Raw genomic sequence first — 17,483 nt, 5'->3', positions numbered from 1 at the left:
GGGGCGTGCCATGGACCAAGGATCCGCTATCTGCTGCAGCAACAACACTGCACAGCACCACTGTCGCATCAACAATGTTCGTTAGAAGAGCGCGCGCGTGCAAACACCGCGCGAGTGGGTGCTGGCGGTCGGTGGCCAGTGCGCATGCGCGGGAGCTCCGCCACTGCGCATGCGCGGGAGCTCCGTCACTGCGCACGCGCGGCGTCCAGAGTCCAGCCTGGGCCAGTGGCTCAGTGCGCGCGCGGCAGCTGGCGCGAGCGGACGTGTGTTCACGTGCGCTGAGGACGACACACGCTGTCAACACGCGCCGAGCGAGCCGATAGCGACGTGAGTACCCACGTCAGGCCCCTATACTTCTCCATCTCTTCCCTGACTAAACAGCCGTGTATATTTTTGTTTTATTTGTACAAACGTGAATATTAGGTATATATTATAAGTCGTAAAATTCCCGCGTCGCTGTTTTTCCGTCTCTAAAATAATAAAATTCGAATTTTTTTTTCGAACTCTAATACGTTCTTCTATTTATCCTAAAAACAGCGTTTTTAAATTAGATATAACGCCGCTTATAGGTTACATTACCAACCTTGTGCATTCACGCGGTCATCGCAATTGTTTTTTTTTACTGTCCCATGTTGAGAACTTAAGTTCTGAATATTGAGAATGGTCGATTAGGATAGGTTAGCTACGAAAAAAAAAATACTTTAAAATATTGCGGGTGGTTGGTTAGGTTAGGGTAGCTACATTAAAAATACTTTCAAATAATATATATTTTTTTAATGTTTGCTTAGGAATATACCAACCTAATCAACCGCCCACGCTTTTTAAACGTATTTTTAATGTAGCTCGACTATTCTCTCATTTAACCTTCACAATAGTATATGAAAGATGAAAGACGACATTGGACGTCTATCATACGCGTATTTATCCTGCGATGTGTGGCACTGAGTTAAGTCGTACGAGCGGCGATGACTCGTGTGTGCTGGTCAGGGCTGCCAATTTGCGGGAAGTCCCCATATTTGAAACTACTGCGGGGAAAACTGCGAGTGTTCTCAGATACCGGCTAAAATGAGGGTATTTTTGTATCACAAGTAATAACACTTTTGAAAAAAGCAAAATTAAATATTTCTGAAAAAACCCCGGCTTAAAGGAAGTACCTAAGTAACGAAGTATAAAAATAAAAGGCATTTTAAAAAGGTTCGATTTGTCGCAAAGTTTGTCATACAAACAACTAATTATGACTTTTCTCAGAGCTTCCTTCCTTTATGTGCCTAATTGTTCCTCGTAGAGACAGACACAGCTATAATATCAACTATAGGTACCACACATATTCATCTACCTATTACCTAATATAAATACAAACCCAAGAAAATCCATCCGGGCCCGCTATGAACACAGGGCGATATATATTGACCGCGAGTTAAAGAAAAATCGATAGCGTGGTGGACATAGAGAAATGACACGCAAAAGCTGTTTGTATGTATATTACCCATGATTTTATGTTTACCCATGGCGATCGGTTGAACAGTAGAAGTAGAGCACTGCAGCGCCATCTAGCGGCGAGTTACAAAATAATGGCTACCATAAAAACCTTCTCCATGAAAAAAACTTCGACGTGCCAATTTATATGTGATCGGTCAAAAGATGTCTGGGGTTTTATGAACTTCCAACATCCAATTTTATATATAAAATGTTTATTACAGTGCCCGCTGGCGACTGAACACCACAACACCACAACACCACAACACCACAACACCACAACACCACAACACCTATAGTAACTAAGAACCATCGCCGATGAATTGTAAACCTTTTACAGAAAACCGTATCTGAATCCGTCAAATCGTCTTGGAGATAAATGGCAGCATTTGTTTTGTGCGCGCACAACCTCTCGCCCTAAACGCACACACCTCCGTTCCCTCGTGGTAAGAGAGTGGAAATAAAGGACAAACATTTTGCTTAAACCATTGGAAGTAGGTGTTCCACATATAACCATGTTTCAACATGCATTGTTGGAAAATGTATCACTGCATTTCAGCACAGATGGTAATCGTATGTATGAACTACTTAACCACAAGTTATTTTAACCAACATTTTGACGTTGACAATTTCCAAATATCTGTAAAACAAACCAAATAAACAATTATTATATGTTTGGCTAGGCTAGGCTACATGGATTGTTTGTTTTATTTATTTCATAAGTAGGCCTATGTTAGTTGTCAAAGCAGAAATGTCAGTCCAAGAACTGTCAAAATAAGTTCATATTATCCTCAATAGAGTGTACAGTTAATTTTACACCCTTTTATTAGCATTAAGCGATAATAATGTTATGACTCCAGAAAAAATTAGTTTCGCTGATCTTTTATACCATTTTACCTGGCGCAAAACTATACTAAAACTTTTTTTTTATGGAAGTGCGGGTAAAAACGGGTATTTTGGCAAGTTAACTGCATTTGCAACACTGGAACTGGTTTCTACTCTACGTTGTAATTCCCACGTTACCATTAAAAATAATTGCACAGTATTAGGTGTTATAATGTAAACTATTAACGGTGACGGCCAGTTGGCATATAAAGACGTTTTCAAGGTAAAAACAAGAATAGGTCTAATTTTTGAAAACAAGTATTCTTTTAAATGTTATTATTAATTTCTGTAAAAGCCGCTACGTAACAATTACCTTATTTTTTTTTTAATTATATGAATTCCGTTAAACGTGGCAATTTAATTTTTACTGTGAAAAAATACCGTATCTTGATGTGGCTATTATTATATGTATATATAAATTTTATGAACTGAAATTGCTTTGGACGCGATGAGAGTAAAGTTTCAAGGCCGAATTATAATGCAACGTTTTCGTGATGAAACATTGTTGTGAAACTTATTTTTTCCCCTAACCTAACTAAAACTAAGCGTGTTTGGGCGGGGGGGGGGATGGGTATAAAATACTAATTGTGTCTCAGGCCGAAGCCTATACGCCTAGTAATGTAGGGTTTGAGCTATGCAGCAGGTAGCATGCATCGTGTGCTAGGAGGGGATTGGCCAGCCATGGCAGCGATTGGCGCCACGACTATCTCCCCTCACTGACTATTCTAGACTAAAACTAGATAAGTTTGGCCCAGGTAAAACCTGCACAGACACGGGGAAAACCCTGGGCACTTACATGCGAGGTGCGACGATCATGCATGAAGCAAGCAGGTTGGTCACGGGAAACAGAGGGATGGTTCAGGAAGAGTTGGACCTTTGAATATATATATATATATATATATATATATATATATATATATATATATATATATATATATATATATATACTGTATAGAAGTCGCCAGCCCAGGTTAACATTTCTAATACGGTTTTGAGGTAGTTGGTTAATTCACCGCCGCAATCGCCACCATCTCTAGGGCATTGACTTGTGGTGGTCCCTAGCGGACAAGTGTCCAACTCTTCAGACACCCCTTCCCCCTCCTGTTGAACGACCTTGAGCTGCATTGAATGATAGATGGGTGGTGCGGGGAATGACAGCGGGCGACAGTGCTGCGCTCTAACGTGTAAATAACAACTAAGGGAGGGAACAGGGCGTTACGGCAGCGCACTGCAGCGGTGAAGTTCCCAAGCTGCTCATCATACGCTTCTGAAAAACGTAGAGTAAATCCTATCCACTCGCAACTTATATACAGTATATATATTCAAAGGTTGGACAGAGTAGTAAAGAGTCTACCATTCGGGATTTGGGCGCTTGGACATTACTATCCGCATTGGTTTTGGGGGCGCTGGTTTTTTCGGGGGTGACAATTGTCGTTTTCCGCCAGGCTGCCAGCCAGCCTATGCTACGATGAAGAAAGGGAAAGTATATGTAGCCTAATAACTAATTTTAATTGTGAACTGCCAGTGTGTGCTTATATGTATTTTGGTAGGTTATTTTTTGTTAAGTAATATATTGTGTTGGTTGCGTGTCTTTAACACTATTACGTAATTATTGCTGGCAATTACGAACGCAGATAGGACCGTGGCGCGCGACAGGTTCGCAGCTGGCTGGCGGCTCTGCACGGCCACTGACGTCATGTCACGTGCTATCCACTGACGTAAGACATGCCACGCGTGCCTGGCCGGATTACAAGGGTCGTCACTACCCCCCCTCCCTCCAACCCTCCGCTTCCAACGCCGTCCTGCCCTGGCGCCGTTATCTATCGCTGAGCGGCCTTGGGAATTCCGCGGGCCGCCGCGCGGAGTGGCGTGAGCGAGCGACGCTATTCTCGACGCTTCGGGCGTAGGGTCAACCCGGGATGACGCGATTCGTTACAGCCACTCTCGTCGGTTCGAGAAGGGCGCCACAGACTACTGAAGCAGCGACGCCGGTCTCCGCGGCAGTTTGGTGACGGAGTTCCGAGACGGAGAGTGCCGCGAGTGAAGGGAAGTGCGACATGGCGAAGAGGGTGAGAGACCCCCTGAGAGTGGCTCGACGCGGAGTGGCTGGATCGAGAGAGTGCGACTGAGTGGCGCGAGACTGTGTGTGTGGACAGGCGCGAGGTGAGGGTAGAACCACTGTCGAGCCCAGCTCCAGTGAGGAGTGCGAACTGTGGAACTGGACAGACATTGAGCGACTTGAGAATAAACATTTTTATGTGTGAGTAATTGGTGATTAGGAATTTTTAAGAACAATTATTAATTATTAATGTAAATATTATTAATAAATAAAACTTGGTTGGGCTATCTCTTACGAACCTAGTTCCCCCCACATATTGAATCGCAACAATATGGTGTCGCCATAGCGACTTCCTATCACGTGGACGCCTCGGTATTTAACCACGTCTTTGCGGGTAATCTGCTCGTCAAACATACATATTGCGACCTGCGATCCGGGGGAGGGAGGTTCTCGCAAGTTAACACACTCGCTTCTGACTGGTTGTGTTGACTTTAGTTCGCCAAGTCGTGCACCACTGCTGGAATCAAGTGAGAGCAACTTGCAGTGTGTCTGTGGCCGGCAGGACCTGCTATACAGCACCGTGTCGTCTGCATAGCAGCCTGCTTGACAAGTCTGTGTGCAGGGCGCGTCATGCCGCTTACTTACATGTTGATGCTGCCCTGTGGTACTCTTGCTCTGATTTGGTTGATGTCAGACGTAGCCCCTTCAGTTGAGACTAGGCAGGACGTAACAAATTAGTGTAGCAGTCCAGGAATTCCGTTTGGTAGAGTTTGTACATGAGCCCCGCATGAAATACTTTGTAAAAGGCTTTATCTACGTCTGGAAACGTTGCAACGACATAATCCTGTACGTTGAAGGTGCTGGTAATCTCTTCTGTGAGACGTACTAGCTGGTGTACTGCGAAAGCCGAACTGTTGTGTTCATGTATGTGGCGATTGAGTGGGTGCAATATTGCACACTCGGTGACTTTCGACACAGTACTTTACCCGGCTTAGCTTCCTTCCACTGGGAGGGGAAAAAAATTAGTCTGAATATTGCGTTTATGCGTTCAGCTAGATATTCAAGGGCTTCGTCTGGGATATATTTGAGAACCACAGCCTGTGCGCTGTCATTCACGGGGGCTTTGCGCGGCTTAGCTCGCTTGACTTCCTGTGCTTGGGTCGGCATACCCTCGCAGACTGAGGGCTGACAGTTTTACCCGGAGTTCGCGGAGGATTTCCTGCCACGAGGCTTCTTTCTTTTCTTTCTAGAAGGCAGTTCCAAGACACGTCAGTGAAAGCTTGCGCTTTTTCACGGGGTTGGAAAAAAAATACATCATTTGTTTGAAGGGGCGGAGTTTTTTTTCAGATCTATTCAAAAATCGCCTCGTCATAGTCCAGGCGCTAACGTCCTGGATTTTGAGTGGTGCGCTTCTTGCTTCCCATTGGCTTCTTCGCCATAGTGATTTCGTTCTTCGAGATAACCGACTGTATGTCGTTTTTTCGGTGTTTTGTGTTGTGTGTGCGTCATCGTGTGTATTAGCGACGCGGTCAGTTTTTTTTTTTTTTGCAATATTAAATCACGAATGTATGTAGGCAGTTCTTCGTGTGCTAACTAACCTCTTTTCCTGGGATGCACTGGTTTATGCCGTCCTGGATTTTCGCTGTGAATTCAGTTGTTGCTGTTTCTAAATATCCACTATTTTCGATGCTAATTTCGGCCGCGCCAGGGAGATTCATAGTGAAGTAGTGTTTGGAACTTCGCCAATCTGCATTTTAGTAGTCGTTAATTTTTCGTTGCGGGTTTGAGTCCAGAGTCGCGTCATTGAACAGGGAAATGGTCGGTCAACATGTAGTGTATAACCTCGAGTTCGAATCCCGTGTTCACACGCTTAGTTATAACTATATATAGTATTTCAGGCGACCTGTTTCGTGTGTGGGATCCGAGGGGGTGTGGACCAGCAGGTGGGTGTACAGTAGCCTGGCTTCTCCAGGACTCGCCATCCACGTCAACAAGATATGTTCGTGGTTGCATTGCGAGTTTCAAGCATTCACAAAGTACGAGAGGTAATATTGACTGACTGTGAGCTAAAGATGGGTAACATTTCTTAAAGTTTAAACAAAAAATATACATTTTTTAATTTTTTGTTCACGTAATAACTTATGTATCTGTATAAAGAGTGAAAGGCGTAAACAATTTTAGTGTTATAACATGAAAAAGCAATGAAACAGCATTAGAAATTATGGAAATTGTGACTATTATAAAAACATATAGTGAATCGCACATTTGCGTAGCACATTTTAAGTCTCATATCACGTAGTTTAAATCGACTCATCAATGCAAGTGACATGATACAAGTGACAACATACTTTAAACGAGACCTTCAAACGATTACCTTCTCAATTATTTCGTCTTTGGTATTTTTTTTCCAATTTTAAATTTTACTGTTATAAGTTTTAGTACGACAATTTTTAAATCTGATAGTGGTGATTTAGGGTGGTATTTAATAAACATACTTTATCATGCATTCGCCAGAATGAAGTAACCTTTTACTTAACTGGGGCGACAGCAGATAACACTTGTCACGCTGACCCATATTTATTTGTAAAATGACAGTCTAAACTTACGGGCTCCGCCTACCCGGGCAAACACACGATGCGCAGAGCTCCAGGAAGAACAACGCTATTTCAAAACTACTCAAGATATCCGAGTGGGGGGTCTGCTAACGAAAAGCATTTGAGAGTTCGCTGAGGGCCGAAATGTACTTTTGATTTCGGATTAAGTTTTTAAACTGTATTTTTGTAAGAGTTAAAATGGCTACAACGCATGTTTTCAGAGTTAATTTTTAGATACAAATTCTTGATAGCACTTAAGGGACTTGCATTACACTTTTATCTTCATTTCTCGGCCATGTAATGTAACGGTCACCGCTCAAATGCACTGGTAGAAGACTGCGCGCCAGTCCAGAGGAGACACCGCGCTAGAAGCACCAGCGAGCGTCGCGCTATCATCCCGCCTCGCTATAGCCCGTCCCACTCTTAGATTGCAGTACACGGCTTATGGCGCGCGCTGTTGCCAAATCTCTAACACATTACGAATTTCAGGAGATGCGTGTCTTTGTAATTTGGATAGAACAAGAAGCATTTTAAGAAATCATATCGTAATTTATAATATTTTATACTATTACACATATAAATTTGTAATAATGCCACTTTTATGTAAATTTCAAATAAAAACTACCTATTGTAGACGAAATTTTCTTATAGTTTTCTTTTCTGTTCTAAAAATCCCATATATATACCTATATAATTATATATATATATATTATATATATATATATATATATATATATATATATATATATATATATATATATATATATATATATATATATATATATATATATATATATATATATATATATATATATATATATATATATATATATCACATTTTCATGGGCCCGATAAATGCCGTATTTTTTGACAAGTCATGTCCAAAATGATAAATAAAATACGGTAATGGAAATTCTCGGTAGAGTAAGTTATGGGAAAAATCCGAACAATTGGTTCGAAATGGGGAAGATTTTTTGAAAAACAGAAAAATCGCAACAACTCCCATAATATGAATAATATCGAATCCGTTTTAACGTATGATAACTCGGATTACCTAATGCCGAAAAATGTTTTCTAAATACATTTTTGATACGACCAGCCATAACTGCATGGGTTCGAAAAAAATTTTCACCGGACAAAAAAACGTAACTGCCTTAGTAGACACATTATCAAATCTGTTTAAATTGTTTGTAATAATATCATAATTATTTTCCAAAACTTTGTCTAAAACAATGTTTGATAAGATGCTTGGTGAGAAGGATAGAAAAATAATTCAAAATTTTGTATAATGATCGCTATTAAATTCCTTCGTATTTATTTCATAAATTTTAAATATTATGTTCAAGAATCGATTATAATATTTTTTGTTGACTAAGGAAGCCATGTATTTGAAATTGCTTGTAGGACAGAACCCCACTTATCTAAACACACGGCCCTGTTTCCTCTTACGACGGCAGCGCGCGCTCTTGTACTGATAAGACACATCTTTAACAGCTATTTCCACGGAAACTGTAGAAGCAATTGAGATGGCGCTGCTTTTAAAAACTAATTCAATTCATTGTGAACATTTTTCTCGCTTTCGTCCCCCATCTATCTTTAATAGAAAAAAAATTTTCCGCGGGTAAACTTTTTGATGTGTCAGTTTGTGAGAAAATGCATTTCAATATATTAAAAAAATTATTTAAGTGAAACCTGTACAGTTTTTGTCTTAACATTTGTTCGGTGGCGTCCTAAGGCATTAATTTACTAATAAAAAAAAATCTGAATGAAATACACATGTAGGTTTTTTTTTTTATGTGAAACATATCGGAATACTTCAAAACAGTTCGCAGCGAATAAGTTATGTTTTTTAATTTTTTCGGACACTTAAAATATTGTTAAGTATTCAAAATAAGCATTGCCTGATACAATATGAAAAAAAGCTTGGTCCAAAAATTAAAATTTTAAATTTCGTTTGATATTTGGCAACAACGCACGGAGAAACAAGGACAACGCTAACAGCATTCTGCGTGTGTTAGAGAGAGAGAGAGAATGCGCCCATTTACTTCCATACTGCAATCTAAGAGTGGGATGCTCTATAGCACAGATACACCTCAGACGATACACCAACACTGTGCGCTGTCCCCGGGACCCAGGACTGCTCGATGGACCGTGTGTCTGGGCTGCGCGGGTCACAGGTCGCTGGTGACGTCTCAGCGGTGGTGACTCAGCAACCAGTGTTCAGTGGTATTATCAGGCTCCACTGTTACTATGTTTGTACCAGATACATTTTAAACACAACCTATCTTCAAGGCCTGGTATAACAATTTTTAATATTAATTAATTGGTTTATAATGTTCAGGACATCATTTCTTTATAGGCGTGGATAAATTTTAACTTCGTCAAGTATTTAATTTTCTCGGATCATTCTTCTCTTGTTACCTCAGATTGCGAGCGTGGACCGCGACTTGAAATAAGTGAAAGTGAGTTCCTTGAATCAAAGTCCGCTGTGGTGCATATGATAATATTTGTCTCCGTGCTCTAGTTTGTAATAAAAATACACAGAATTGTAATTATCTGGTATTTCTAAATAGTCGTTACTAAAATTGAGTCCTACATAGCTTGTGACGTAGCAAGTTAACATACCATGCTGGTTACAAAATTGCATAATTATGGGTTCAAACGGAATGAAAGCACTGAGTATACAATACGTCCATATTTCTGGGTTCAGTTTTTCGAGTCCCACTTATAACGTGTTATAACTCTGAATATTTCGTAGGCAGTTCTCTCTTCAAGAAGCTAGACACGTATAATACACACGAAAAATATGCGTATTATGACTAAGTGAGTGAGAACTGGGTCAGTTTCTGGGTTCAACACCGAATAAAATCCAAAATAAGTTAGGTACTTATGTAAATTACGGAAATGTAATTAAAGTCGCTAGACATATTAAGCTACTAACTTGAATAAAGTCTGGCGTGTATAGTAAAATTATACTTAATCTGTAGTAAAGAGTTTGCTAAAATAGTATCTTGGCTTCTGGGTTATAGCCGCGTCCTTGGCGAATAATTCACCGACGTTTCGGTCGAAATTGCAGTCGCCATCATCAGGGAGTAGTTACCTACTGCAGTTACCCACTGTAGGTAACTACTCCCTGATTATGGCGACTGCAATGACAACCAAAACATCGGGGAATTATTCGCCATGGACGCGGCTACAACCCAGAAGCCATAGCTACTTCAGACAATGGCCGTGAAAGCCTGCGAACATTATTGTTTTGCTAAAATATTGCTATAATCTTACTGAAGTATTTTGAAACAAACTGTGAGGACCTCATGCAGTGAGGTCAGCTAATGACCTCACTGGCCCTTGAGAAGCGAGTGTTTGTGCAAAGAGCGGTACCCACAGGCCAGGTAACAGCTGCCTCTACAGGTATGCGGCGAGCATTCTGCGTCGTCACAGCAAGCCACCACCGCACAGTCGTGTAAACATGGCTCCGTCTCTGTCCGCAAGGCGTCAGGCCATACATCAGGTCTTATAAACAGAAGAACTGTACTGGTATTATGTAGTTACGAACACTTCAAGTAACACTGGAATAAAAAATGTCATTTTATTTAACAAGCCAGTTGCTGATTCAGACGAGAGTGCCTGCATCATCATCATCATTATCTCTGTCGCAAGGACAGGCATTAGTCGGTCATCACAAGCGCACTGGTAGGTGAGGAACTCTGGAGAAGGGGGGGGGGGGGAGGTAACTACTGTTGGTCACACGGCCGTGTTTCTCCGCTCCTATCGACCAATCACACTACTTCTATGATTCTCTGATCTTAGGTGTCCCTAAAGTTCTTTTTATTTGCGCTGATTCCAGATCTGTAATCAGTTTTTTCTTATCATGTACAGTTTTTTTTTTTTTTTGCAAATTGAAGGAACTCATTTTTTATTCAAACGTAAATTTTACAAAGGGAATCCTCATTGCGAAGGGAAAACTTTATTTGGGTAAGAGGAAATAATTGGCAACACTTGTTACACCCAGCTGACTTTAGGAGGGAGGTAAACAGTAATTCATTGTTTACACGCTGTGGTGAGAGGTTATATTTGAGAAATGAGTTCCGGTAAGTGTTTAAATAACCCAAACGTGTTCTGTTATATTTGTGGTAGTTACGTAACTGCCAAGCATATACAAGACATCAGCAGTTTTGCGAGAAATGTCTATTATGCTTACTTCAGCATAAAGCTTGGTGATCAAGACAAAAACCGGGCACCGCACAAGGTATGTCGTACATGTGTCGAGGGACTTAGATTGTGGGAAAATTGTGCAAAAAAATCAATGTCTTTTGCAATTCCAGTGGTTTGGGGGAAGCCACAAAATCATATTAACGACTATTATTTCTGTATGGTCAACGTTCAGGGTCATAACGAAAAAAACTGACATACAATATCCGAAAATTTCTTCGGCCATGTGACCAGTTATACATTGCGAATCTCTTCCTATCACAGTTCCACCTACCGTTCTCTAAAATGTGCTACAGGAGATCAGTTCAGAAAATGAATGTGATAATGCTGATGATTACAAGTCCAAAGTGAATTCTGCGCCGAAATTATTCACTCAAAATGAACTTAATGATTTAACTCGTGACTTAAATCTGACAAAGAATGCTGCTCAAATGCTTGGATCCAAGATTGAAAGCAAAAATAAAATCTCCTTCCTGGAGTTTCGTTCTCTTGGGATAGAACTCGAGAGAAGGAATTAATATAATTCTTTAAATAAGAAAACTCTCTGGTTTGTTGTTGTGATATTGAGCAGACAGACTGGCTCAAAAGAAAAACCCTACAACCCGGTTCACAGAACATACTAAATGTAGCACTTGTTCAACTCAACAAGGTACTATTACCTCCTCTTCACATTAAACTCAGATTAATGAAACAGTTCACTAAAGCACTTTCAAAAGAAGGTGACTGCTTCCAGTATTTGGTAACAAAACTTCCAAAAATATCTTATGCGAAACTGAAAGAAGGGGCTTTTTAAGGGGCCACAGATCAGAAAATTAATGAAAGACAGTATGTTAGAAAATACAATGAATCCTGAAGGAAAAAAAAGTCCGGATTTCTTTTACAGACGTCGTGGCCAACTTTTTAGGTAAAAAAAAACTTACAGAGTACAAAAGGATGGTTAAAGAAATGTTGGAGGATTTCATGAAATTAGGATGCAACATGAGTGTGAAAATTAACTTCTTACATTCACATATTGATTTTTCCCCCCTGTGAATCTCGGCGATGTCAGTGAAGAACAAGGAGAAAGTTTTCACCAGGACGTAAAGGAAAGGACTAGGAAGAGAGAGACCAGGGAAGGTGGGATATAAAGATGAAGGCGGACTACTGCTTCGTGCTTAAAAGATCTTGAAGTGAAATCAGCGAAGACAACGAATTGAATTGTCAGATACCGTTGTGTTTTCGTAAGTCACAGAATTTTAAAGTGAGTATAATATATTATACAATTGTCCACTGTAATGCAAGTGCATTGAAATTTCATACTGGGTTATAAAATACACGACTTTTAATGAAAGTCCAAAAATTTCATTTACTTAAGGGGTTTTATTTACCCCTGGTCTGAACAAGCGTTTTGGGATGCTTAACAGCGCATAATTTCTTTAATACTTCGTTTATAATTAAGATTATAGCAAATAATTTAGATAATAATGTAAATTAATTATTAAAATTGAAACCATTAAAAATAATACGTTACAATAGAGAAATTTGGCGGAAAAAAACTTAATTTTAAGTTTTCAGCCATGTTATCTCCTGCAACGTAACATTTTTTAATGGTTTCAGTTTTTAAATTTATATACATCATTATCTAAATTATGAGCCTCAATCGTAATTATAAACAAAGTATTAAAATAAGTAATGCACAATTTAGCATCCGAAAACGCTTGTTCAGGCCAGGGGTGTCTTACTGCCCGTTAAAAAAAACTCAAAATAGAATTTTAAAAAAACCTTTCGTGATACAGGAAACGTAAAGTCATATTTGACATCAGCATAAAAAAAAACTTCTAAAATCACCTTAGTATCAAAACATCGTTCCAAAAATTGTAAAATGTCGCACAGTCTCACACGAGAATACGAGCATATTGGTGTGCAGCAACAGTGAACTGTTCACGTGGAGAAGTTACATAACCGCCAGCTTACGTGTACACCTCGAAATGTCGGTAAAGTGCTGCTGTTATCTCGCCTTCGTTTACCTTGGATCTTACACTTGTGCGGGTCACAATGACCACTGATAGAGAGATAACACATACCGCTAGTGGCGAGTGTAAACACATTCCACTTCCCACAAGTTACACGCACTTGGCCGAAGTTATTTACGTAGTTAGTGTGCGAAGAGTACGTTTAAAAATAAAATTTGAGCTATCGGTCTACTGTCTTCAATTCTCTACCTTATAGGTGAATGTATATGAATGTCATTCAACGCATTTTCGGATATTTCAGCTAACAGTCACCGTGGTGTATATCACCCAGGATTTGAACAGATAACCTAACCTTTAAAATTAACGACCCGTTTCATAACACTTGGATGGGTTGCAATTAAAGTTTGATTCAATGAAGTCCGTTTACAAAAAAATTAAGTTGCTCAATAAACCGATGTTATAACCAATTATTAGCACACATTGAACACAATATTTCTGAATATTCTTAGCTTGTAAAAACTTTTGAATCTAACTTGGAGGTGAACCTTGGCAGATTCCGTTTTTTTTATTCTAAAAGTATAATATTCGAATAAAATTGACTCTGCCTCTTGGCAGAAGGAATCTAGACATTTGTCAATAAAGGCAAGAGGATATTATTTTCTGGTTTCGGGATAAATTTAGTGGAATTCAAATAATTTGGTATGGACAAATGAAAACATTATCTCAGTCTTTATTCATGGTATTTGTATGCCTCTTACTGTACATAAAATACTGGTCCACAAGACAGTGGTCATCAAATCTGCGATTGCTCCAATTGGGTAGCTACTGGAAGAAGTTCAGGAAGCTAGGTGCAAAGATTGTCATAGGTTCCGGGACCATAACACCGGAAAGCGTGCACGTATTACTGCGACTTTCCGTGTTGACGACAACATCTGATCCTCCGAGAGGTTCCTAAATAGTAGCTTGGTAAATTATGTGTCTTAAAACTGATTATAGCTCCTATATCAGCGTGTACCTCTGCCATTTTCAAACCGGACACCCCAAAACGACGAAGACTGTCACATAACTGATACCTTGGACGATTCTGGTGACGAGGATTATATAAATAATTATTTTATTTTTATTTGGTATTAATGTGTAATAATGTGTATTGTTAGGAACGCGAGAGATAGGACCGCGATGCTGGCTGGCGGCCACGCATGGCCTCTGACGTCAGGCATGCCACCCGTGCCCGGCTTGATTAAGTGTGTCAATACCCCCTCCCCCCTTCGCTACCCACGCATCGTCCTGCCCCGGCGCTGTTACCTATCGTTGAGCGGCCTTGGGAATTCCACGGGCCTTGGGAATTCGGGCGTCGGGTCGACCCGGGATGACGCGACTCGTCACAGCCGCTCTCGTTTGTTCTGGAAAGACGACCCACTAGTACTTAAGCAGTGACGCCGGCCTTCGCGAGAGTGCCAAGCGAGTTCCGCGAGTTCCGCGAGTGAAGGGAAGTGCGACATCGGCTAAGAGGGTGAGAGACCCCCTCTAGAGTGGCTCGACGCGGAGTGACTGGATCGAGAGAGTGCGACTGAGTGGCGCGAGACTATGTGTGTGGACAGGCGCGAGGTGAGGGGCGAACCACTGTCGAGCCTGGCTCCAGTGAGGAGTGCGAACTGTGGAACTGGACAGACATTGAGTGACTTGAGTATAAACATGTTTATGTGTGAGTAATTGGTGATCAGACATTTTTAAGTACAATTATTGATTAGTAATATCAATATTAGTCACTAGCTGCCCGACCCGGCTTCGCACGGCTATACTGATGGACAAAATTAAGCCACATCTCCCATTTACAGTAATGGTAAATAAAAAAAAAATTCAGTGAAAATTTATTACAATGCTGTATAATGTACCGGAGAGAAAATGAATAGCACCGATGATTTCCCGACTCGTGCACGCAAAGTACAACTGATGTACCCGTACTTCGCTACGGCAGTCTACAGGCAGATCACTCTTGCGCCGCTCATTATACATGCCCCTCCTTGTGGGTACGCCACTGCCGCGCGATGCCCGTTGCCATGGAGACGCAGAAGGCATGACCAATGCAAAATCCTGTTCTCATGCAGACAAAGTACCCACTGTTGCCTGGTTTTAACCACCCATGGGATCTAATTTTCGGAAAATGTCATCCTGCGTAACATAAGGAACATTACTGTGAAGTTTCAAGTCTGTAAAATATATATACTTGAAAAAAAGGGCTATAAAAACAAATTAAACACAGAGAGGAAAAAAACCACAATAGTTTAGGTTTGCGATTTAAAGTGATAAAAAGTATTTAAATACTAATTGAACTCTTATGAGGGTACTGATTGCTTCGTTGTTAATATCACACGGGTGTTTTTTTACTTGTATGGGAAAATTAAGAATGATAAGGCATCTAGTGCGTGGCAACAATGTTAATAGGCAATAGGAAATAAACTTCTAGCGCCTGCGGCATTGTCAACACACACTTTGTACGTGTACTGCATGTTGTATCTATCCCCCTCCAACGCATTTGATTCTAAATTGGACTTTTAGTAAGGATCCCTAATGTTATTGCTAATATAATATAGTCTATAGCAATTCTCAATAAATGTATTATCCAACACTGAAAGAATTTTTCAATTCGGACCAGTGGGTCCTGATATTAGCGCGTTCAAACAAACAAACAAACAAACCCTTCAACTTTATAATATTATTATAGATGATAGATATATGATTACAGTTATTTATATGAAAACTTGTTCATAATTGTATTTAAACTTTATAATTAAACGCCAGTTTTTTAAATTAATTACAAGTAATCTACACGTGAACTGTTTCGTCGACTGTTTTTAAAGTGAAGTGAAAAGTTAATGTGGTTTTCATTGCTTATTTCAACAACAATTTCGGCAATAAAGGTTAATTATTCTTGCATTTTAAAAATCTGATTACTAGTATAATTTCAAGTATTTATTCTTTTATTATTAAAATAAAAATGATTCAATTTTATTCATAAAGTATGCAATCATTTCATCAATATTTTGTTATGACGTTTTCACGTTAAATTGTCGTCCGCAAACTGACTTAACAAACAACCAATTTTTTTCTTCTAATTTTAAATACATCAAACAAATACGTGCAAAATCCCAACGGTGTTTGACGAGTGCGATAGAAATGAACACAGGACACCAACCCGACAGCGTAACACTAATTGATTTGCACTTTTATTAAAAAAAAAAAAACATTTGTAAAATTGTTTTCTCAACTCTAAAACGTTGTAAGAGTCAAATTAGACTCGCAAGTAAAACTGCCGTGTTTCTAAGTCACATTCTGCCTGAACTGGGAATTGGAATGTGAGTGACTTGGTATTGTCGGTAATGCAGGATCCACGCGCGAGGCGTGGTATATGCCTACCCCGGGAGAGGTGGTCCATGGTCAGTTTTGTTTTCAAAAAATGCTTTTATTCATTGGAAAAATCGATGACATAAGGCGGCCAGGCCAACAATACTACAATAATAAGAATACGCAACAAACCATTCCATTACATCATACAAGCTGCAATGCCGGACGGTATTGTCTCTTCTTGCAGACTTTGAAGTGGCTAAATACAAAAGGATAAAAGGGCATACATGCAGGGCCGGCGCGTCCATATAGGCGAACTAGGCAACCGCCTAGGGCGCCAAGTAGCTGGGGGCGGCGCAGCACGACACATAACAGCTCATATAATATGTTTAACGATTATTGAAACTAAATGAAAATGGATTTTTGTAACAGTTTGGAATGTTTATATTGATATAAGTAATTATTTAAAGTCCACGGTGACCTGTTTATGATTTGTAATAAGTAAAAAAAGTAAAAAAAAAAGAAACACAAGCCTGCTTACATTTGATTGTTGACAAAATCTTAGGCTTACGTGATGTATTTTGAGGCAAGGAAATTTTTTTTGTGGGGTGTCCGTGGAGGGGGGTGGGGGAGGGGGGGTCTTTAAGGTTTTTCGCCTAGGGCGCCGATTTACCTTGCACCGGCCCTGCATACATGACCAAAATCACACGATAAAAACATACATAATTGCAGGGGGAACTAGGCCGAAACCCCCCACCAAGGTAGTCCGTATAGAAGGCCTGTACACCGCGGCCAGACCCGAGCTGCAGCAGTAGAGGACGTCAGCTTTCTCTTGCAAGTGACAAATAAATAAATGCGCTTGCACAACTAGTTATAATAAATTACCGTACTTTTTTAAGTTTTTTTTTGCTGGTAATGCCAGTTATTGCTTCCTTTATAATATCTTGCATGCGTTTTTTT

The 17,483-nt window shown here is 40.1% G+C and overlaps 1 protein-coding gene across 1 annotated transcript in view; it reads left to right on the top strand.

Annotated features, from left to right (window-relative positions):
- The first annotated feature begins 222 nt into the window (after positions 1 to 222).
- LOC134538535 (protein croquemort-like) overlaps positions 223 to 17,483 on the top strand; it is a 57,016-nt gene continuing 39,755 nt past the window's right edge. Inside the window, exon 1 of the mRNA XM_063379943.1 lies at positions 223 to 327. The gene's annotated coding sequence lies outside the window, so the exon portion shown is untranslated. The remainder of the gene's footprint in view (positions 328 to 17,483) is intronic.

The sequence above is a fragment of the Bacillus rossius genome, chromosome 13 (assembly GCF_032445375.1).
Source record: "Bacillus rossius redtenbacheri isolate Brsri chromosome 13, Brsri_v3, whole genome shotgun sequence".
NCBI classification, from domain to species: domain Eukaryota; kingdom Metazoa; phylum Arthropoda; class Insecta; order Phasmatodea; family Bacillidae; genus Bacillus; species Bacillus rossius.
Note: the sequence above shows the minus strand (reverse complement) of the source record. Positions and strands in the feature narration are given on the sequence as shown.